Here is an 8,121-nt window from a genome sequence, read left to right on the forward strand (position 1 = left end):
ATGTTCCTGGGATCGGGCCCCTATAGCTACCCTGCTGGCCCCCCCCAGATGCGAGCCTCCGGCCAGTAGGGCAGCTCTGGGTGCCTAACCTCGGCAAAATTTTATGTGCGCACTCCTGATGCCCTAGAGGCCCTACTGTTAAATTTTTACACAAATTCGATAACATTACCTTCTTTGCATCATCCATCTGCTGCTGTAATGGAGCATCCATGTCTATTCTTGCAACTGGGCCACCCTCATACATCACCCTCGTACACCCTCGTACATCCTGCATAAGAATATTTCTAGTACATCCTGCATAAGTAAATATTTCACCCCCTCAATGATGATAGCATGGAGAGAAGCGAGGGGTGGCTCATCACTTGTCGGCATCTCAAGAGGGCAAGGAGGTGGGTGCACAATGGCTAAGCTTTGTGCTACCTCTACTCTTGGATCGAGTGTGATCTCCTCAGGCTCCCTCTCGAAATACTCCACTTGTGGCTGAGAGGGTTTGTCGATGTCTTCCTCCATGCCCTCTTGCACCTCAGTGCACAAAACATATATGGCAAATGCTCCATCATGCTCGATGAGATCCATCGTGGCATGGTCCTGGGATGAGCTGATGGACATTGCTCTGGTGTGGAGATGTTGTCCCACGTGCACAAGGGCTCAATTTATTACATTTGCATGGCTTGATCCAGCACATAAACTATATAAGAAATCTATGGGGACCCATCTGAGAGCAGAGTCCAGAATAGAGCAAGTGAGAGGGTTTTCCGCATCACAAAATGATGCCAATATACTAGAGCTAGGGTCTACAGCGGAAAGTGAGCTCTCTAAACTCAAGGTCGTGCAAAACCTAGGGTATATCTGGTCTCTTATATGTGCATAGCATGTGGAGCTAATCCATGCGGTGAAGGCGGGAGTGGTAGCCATGGCACACAAAGAGAGAAGGAAGGAGAGCACAAGTGTAATGAAGTAGAGAATGAAAGTGAAAATGAGTTTGGAGTTATAGCTTTTATGTATCTAAGGTTTTATATAAAGGTTTTTTTAAAGCCCTAAAGTTTCAAATTAAAACTCTTACCTTAGTTTCTTTATTTCAATACTTTAAAGTAACCATTAAAATTACTTATACAGACAAATGCTTCATTCTACATTATTATATCCTCGAATATACTTGGATCGCTAAGTATATTCAAGTCCAACTACAGAAAATATAGAAAATTTTTAAGAAAAGAAATCTAAAAGACCTTCAAAATCCCTTGGATCCAATTTAATATTTAATTTTAAGAAATAAGTAGAAGAGATGAGCTACAATATATCATTATGCAAATACAATATTGCATAGATTATAGAACTCCAGTTTGCAATTTAATTATGATTTTAACCAACACTATTGACTAATTATAGTATGTATTATCACATGCTTGGATCATAGTAAACTAAGATTATCTAAATTGAAAGTACTCAAAAGTTTTAAAAAAATTATATTTGTTCTTTATATAAAAAATTTACAAGGATTCCATTATCTCAAGGATATGTGAAGAAGCACATTGTTTACATGTCATGGATTGCTCACTACAAATCCTGACTTTTCTATTATCTAACTTGAAATAGAAGTTGCAGAGGGGCTCATTGGACATTAATTGGATTTCTTGTCTCAGAAAATAAATGGGTCAATGGCTCTTTGCGCTGACCACAAAAAGATTATGACCATTCCACAAGATAACCATATCTATGAGAGTTGTATATGTCTCATCTCGAGTATCTTGATCCAAGCTCATCCACTCCCCTTGCAAAAGTCGTCATCTTCTATATCAAAAGTGAATGCACAGAGTTTGTCTAGCGATGAGTTACGTGTAATAAAAACAAAAATAATGGTAAGTAAATGCAAATAACATAACATTTCATCTAAGCAAGTCCTATGTCAATTAAATCAAGGCATTAAAAGTAGTAAAAAAGATTTGCCTGAATGTGAGATCAGATTGGTTGACCTTGCATTCAATAATCTCATCAAGATGTATTCTTTTGACTTTCCAAAACTCACCCAATAGCTGACTCATCCATTCCTCAGATGGACACTTACATTGATAAGTAATCTTTGTTTTCTTCTGAACATCACATGAACCAAACATATGTGCAAACAATGAGAATGGAATCAACCAACTAAGATGCACATCTTTGGAGCATGTGGTGGGTTTCATAGCACTATTGATATCAAATTTCATATTGGACTTACATGCTCCTGACAACTCCAAGCTACCTGGTACGCAGATCGGACGCAGATAGCTCACGTGGTGAATCCCGGAAGGTCCCCAAGAACAAAGTACTCTACTTTTTAGCACAAAAACCCATGTAAAAGCAAGCACGACATGAGACAAGAGACAAATTGGGTTCAATCTCCCCCATGCCTTGTGTGAGCCCTTCACAAAGCATGTATTTAATGTATATTTCCAATCTTTATGCTCAAAAATAGCCCAATTACAAAAATATGACAAGCTTTTAGCTTTTGAGTTTGCTTTCTACCAAAAATAGGAAAATAAAGCTAATGGACGGTGCCCATAGAGTCTGGCACGCCCATTCTCAATGTCCGAATAGAAATAACATATCCAGGCGCATAAGCGCATACAAAATAATAATAAATAATCGATGTCTCTATAGACATAACAAAATATAGGCGTGGCGCCTATCAAAATATAGTCCAAAGGTCGAAAATCCGCTAGACTCCAATGCTTTCCTCCGCCACTGCTGCTATCTCTACACATCAACTGAAGCATTCACAATCGTTAGTAAAATAACACAATTAAACCGACAAAAGTGAATACCTAGCAGTCTTCAGCTACATAAATAAATCAACCGGTTAGAAATAAATCCTAACCTTAATTTATTACGAGTGCGCACTCTAAACTCATAAATGTTTATTAATTTAATATGCATTTTGCGGAATCACCCGCTATGGAATCACCCATGTACACACTAAATTAATGAAACGCCCGAAAAGGACAGGCGTCCCCATCAACTTCTCGCACAAAGAATCCTCTTTGCGTATGAGCCCCGGTCATCTAAGTTTACGGAATCCACTGTAAAACCTCACGGAATCCACCGTGGAATATGCCTCCTGGCATCATACCCCCGGGGTGGAATAGCAATTGACCTCAATTGCTATTAGCTCAATGTGGAGCTAATAGAGTGGGGAAAGCATTTAGGTCTCTAGCGTGCATCCATTGTGCTTCCTCTACAGGATGGTTCTTAAATTTCACTAGATATCTAGAATACCTTTGGCCAGTTCTAGTGGTCATGTAGTCAGTGTCTATAATGGCTTCTGGTTCAAGTATTTCAGTCTCTTCTTCTAGTAAAGGTGGGTTTTCATAGACAGGGTGGATAGGTAATTGTCCTCTAAATGGTCTCAGTAAACTAATATGAAAGGTATTATGAATTTTCCAATGAGATGGCAATTCTAACTTGAATGCATTGTCATTAATCTTATGAATGATTCTAAATGGTCCGTAGAATCTAGGGGCTAATTTAACAACTGGATGTCTATCTACACTTTGCAGTCTACGCTTTTCTATTCTAAGCCAAACATAATCATCAACTTTGAAATTCATGGCTTGTCTTTTCTTGTTGGCTTGTTTGGTATATGATTGTTGGGCTTTAGCAATCATATTCTTTACTTCATCAAAAATAGTGTTATGCATAACAGCAATATCATCGGCACTTTGTATTCTATTAGACAAAGATGCAACAGTGTAGATAATCTATATCCATAAATAACTTCAAAAGGTGCTTTCTTTGTAGATGTGTGCGGTGTATTGTTGTATGCAAACTGTAATAAATGTAAATGAGTATCCCATGTCTGAGGTTTAGAGATAGTGTATGCACGTAAAAGATCTAGAATGGTGCTATTTGTGGCTTTTGTTTGTCCATTTGTTTCTGGATGAAATGCAGATGAGAAATCAATCTTTGTGCCTAGATTTGCAAACAGTGTAATCCAAAAATTATTACAAAATCTAGAATCTCTATCTGAAATAATCACTTTCGGCAATCCATGGTTAGTAAAAACAGTTTTCAAAAATAACTGTGCTGCTTGTGATGCTGTTAAAGTTTTCTTACATGCAATGAAATATGCTTGCTTACTAAATCTATCTACAATTGTCCAAATCATGTCATGGTTAGATTTAGTATTTGGTAAGCCAGTAATGAAATCCATAGATATATGTTCCCAAGGTTTAGATGGAATAGACAAAGGCATTAATAGTCCATACTGTTTACCATGATGTCTTTTTATTCTTTGACAAATCAGACATTCAGAAACAAAATTAGATACATCTGCATCCATATGCGGCCAATAAAAATCTTCAGTTAACATGCGTAATGTAGAAATGATACCTCTATGACCTTGATATGGGGGACAATGAATTTCATTTAAAACAAAAGATCGGAATGGAATAGTAACACACAGTCTCTTTTCAAAGAACATGAATCCATCATTATATGACAATGAATCAACAGGAATGAAATTATTTTGAACTAATTTTTGCCAATCAGAATGAAAAGTAATATCCTGGTGATATGTGTCTTTCATAGCAATTAAAGAATCAAAAGATATGATAGAAATGTTATGAATTGCAGGTCTTCTACTCAATGCATCGGCAACTACATTTTCTTTTCCAGGTTGGTATTGTATAATAGGATGGAAACTTTGAATGAATGAAGCCCATTTGATATGACGATCAGAAATTTGGGGTTGGCTAAGTAGATGTCTAATGCTTTGCTGGTCGGTCTTTATCATGAATTCTGAACCCATTAAATAATGCTTCCATTGTTTTAATGCTTGGACAACTGCTAAGAGTTCCTTGTCATAAGTGGAATATTTAAGCTCAGAGGGTTTCAGCTTAGAACTAGAATATGCTATTGGATGGTTGTCTTGCATTAGCACGGCTCCTATTCCTGATCCGCTAGCATCGGTCACAACTAGAAAGAATGGTCTGTTAAAGTCAGGTAATTGTAGAACAGGGGCATTGGTCAATGCACGTTTGAGTAAATCAAAAGATTTCTGCTGGTTTTCAGTCCATTGATAAACAATGCCTTTCTTAAGAAGTTTGGTCAGTGGTAAAGCAAGTAATGAGAAATTGCGTACAAACTTCCTATAGAAACTAGCAAGACCAAGGAATGAGCGTAATTCATGTACATTTTTAGGAATAGGCCAATGCAATATTGCGTCAATTTTCTTAGGATCAACTTTTATTCCTTCTTTTGATACAATATGACCTAGATATTCTATTTCTGTCTTAAAGAATTCACTCTTGTCAGGATTTGCAAACAATTGATTTTCTTTCAGTAATTGAAAAACTAATGATAAATGCTCATAATGCTCTTTTTCACTTTGACTGAACACTAAAATATCATCAAAGAAAACAATCACACAATATTGATATTTTAGAAAAATACGGTTCATCATTCTACTGAAAGTAGCAGGTGCATTAGTTAATCCAAATGGCATAACTAAGAATTCGTAATGGCCAAACTGTGTCCTGAATGCAGTCTTAAATATGTCGGATCTATCTAACCTCACCTGATGATATCCAGATTTAAGGTCAATTTTACTAAATATAGAAGATCCTTGCAGTTTGTCCATAAGGTCATCAACTCTAGGTATAGGATACCTATTCTTTACAGTGATCTTGTTTAATGCTCGGTAGTCAATACACATCCGATAAGTATTATTCTTTTTCTTGACTAGGAGCACAGGTGCACCGAATGGAGAACTGCTAGGTCGAATTAAACCTCTATTTAGTAATTCTTCTACTTGACTCTGGATTTCTTTTTGTTCTATTTGATTGTGTCTATATGGGGCTTTGCAAGGTGGTTGTGTGCCAGGTATTAGGTCAATTTTATGGTCTTCTGGACGTAATGGAGGTAAACCTGGTGGTAGGTCTTCTGCAAAACAGTCCTTAAAATATGCAAGAAATTCCTTATGCCTAGGGTGCATATGAGTTTCTTTTGCGTGCAATTCATTCACCCAAATGAGATATGATTTAGTATTCTTGCGTAGTGCACATTTTGCTTGAGTATGCGAAAGCAGTGGAAACATATGAGATGCATGCATACCAAATAATGTAATAGATTTTCCTTGAAAATTTATATTCATTGTGTGTGTGGAATAATCTATATTGGGATTATGTTGGTGTCTCCATGGCATTCCTAGGATAATGTCGCTAGACTGTAATGGGACAACTAAGAAATTTCTTCTTTCAATATATGGACCAATTTGTATTTCTAAATCTTGAACTTCTTGTGTGCCATTGTATCTAGTGCCTAAAAATGCAGCTTTTATGCGATAGTGCGTAGGTACAGTATGCAATTTCAATTCCTTTACCAATTTTGCTGAAATAAAGTCATGGGTACTACCGTCATCATGCAATATAATTCTTTCTTTTCCATGCACCATACATTTCATAGTCAACAATGAATGTAAAGTAGGCATACCTGGTAAAGTGTCGGAAGTAGTAGTAGGATCATCTTCTTCTTCAGTGAAATCCGGCATATCCTCATGCTCTTCTTCGTCCATAGCTCCAAGGTAGTTGATATGTGCTGATGGTTTCTTTGAATGACAATTTGCTGCGAGATGGCCTGGCTGGTGGCACTTGTAGCATACGATGGGCTTGGCTTTGGTCACATTATTTGCAATGGCTGGGAGTCTGGGTATATTTGGATTTGCTTGTTGGATAGGCTTAGGATTTGGATTGACAGTGGATGGTAATGTAGGTGGTTTAGGCCAATTCTTGCGGAAAGATGGTGATGAGAAACGACCTGGATTAAACCTTCTGAAATTTGAATTGAATTGTTTAGATCCATAATTACCGTTTACTTGGAATGGCTGTGGTCGTCGATCTCTTCCACGTAACTTATCTTCAGTGTCGTGAGCTAAGGAGATGGCGTCTTCAAGGGTAGCAGGCTTGAACATATTCACCTCAGCGTAGTAATGTCCAAGAAGTCCAGACATGTACTTCCGCTTATGGGTCGTCTCTGGTACGTCTTCAAGCATGCGTAGCTGTAAGAGTGCATTCCAAAAACGCTCTGTATACTGTGGAATAGGCTCACGATCGCGCTGTTGAAGTAAATCCCATTGCTTGATTGCCTTCTCATGAAATTGCGGTGGAAGGAAATTTTGCATGAACTTCTTCTTGAAATCTTCCCATGTAGCAGGACATTCTATGCTCTTGCGGACTACAGTCCACCAAAGTGATGCTCTATCGATCAGATGATTAGTAACACACTTGATTTTATCTTTCTCAGGATAAGTTTCCTCATGGAAATAGTCATCAAACTGGCTAATGAATGATAAAATAGTCTTTCCTTCTCTTATGCCATTGAAAGTACGAAACTTGAAACTTCGTTTACTTATCTTGGATTCCTTGCGAATGGTTTGTGCTTCAAGAGTGGCGTTGATGGTACGTCGAATCAGATCTTCAGCTTGAGGTTCTTCTTTGTCAGTGGACGCTCCTTGTAGCTTCGTCAATTGCGCTTGCAAGACTTGCCTAGCTCTTCGCTCTTCTTCCAATTGCAACATGATAAGATCCAGCTTTTGTTCCATGGTAGGCTCGGGTAGATCTTCTTCAGCCATAGGATCATCCATATGTGGGGTAGTCATCCTGTAAAACTCAACAAACCTTTCTCACTCAAAATCAGTTAGCGGGATGAGCGTAGCTCAAATTTGGGGTTACAAGGCTATGTATTTTTGGGTATTTTCTTCTTCAATTTTCAGAAATTCTGAAATATTTCTGTCTTCGTTTGCTGAAAGTACTTCAACGAACTTGCAGATAGGTAGAACAGCTTGCTGCGAACAACTTTCCAGTTCAGAGTTTTTGCATACGAACAAGTCTTCTATGAGTTTTATGCGCTAGTCAGTTCTGATTTAGTCTGACTTGCAGAGTTGCAGACTTAACAGACTTGCAAGGTTGTAGATTTGCTGGACTTAGCCGACTTGCAGAACTTGCAGGACTTAGGCCAACTTATGGAACTTGCAGTACTTCAACTTGATAAACTTGCCAAATCTGACTGAATGTGTGTGACCTGTGTAGCTTGTGACTTAGTTTGATTATGGAACTTATGGCTTACTAAGCCCAATGTGAATTTGAG

This window comes from Lygodium microphyllum, chromosome 5 (genome assembly GCF_053477565.2).
Source record: "Lygodium microphyllum isolate KBCC chromosome 5, Lygodium_microphyllum_v1.1.10, whole genome shotgun sequence".
NCBI classification, from domain to species: domain Eukaryota; kingdom Viridiplantae; phylum Streptophyta; class Polypodiopsida; order Schizaeales; family Lygodiaceae; genus Lygodium; species Lygodium microphyllum.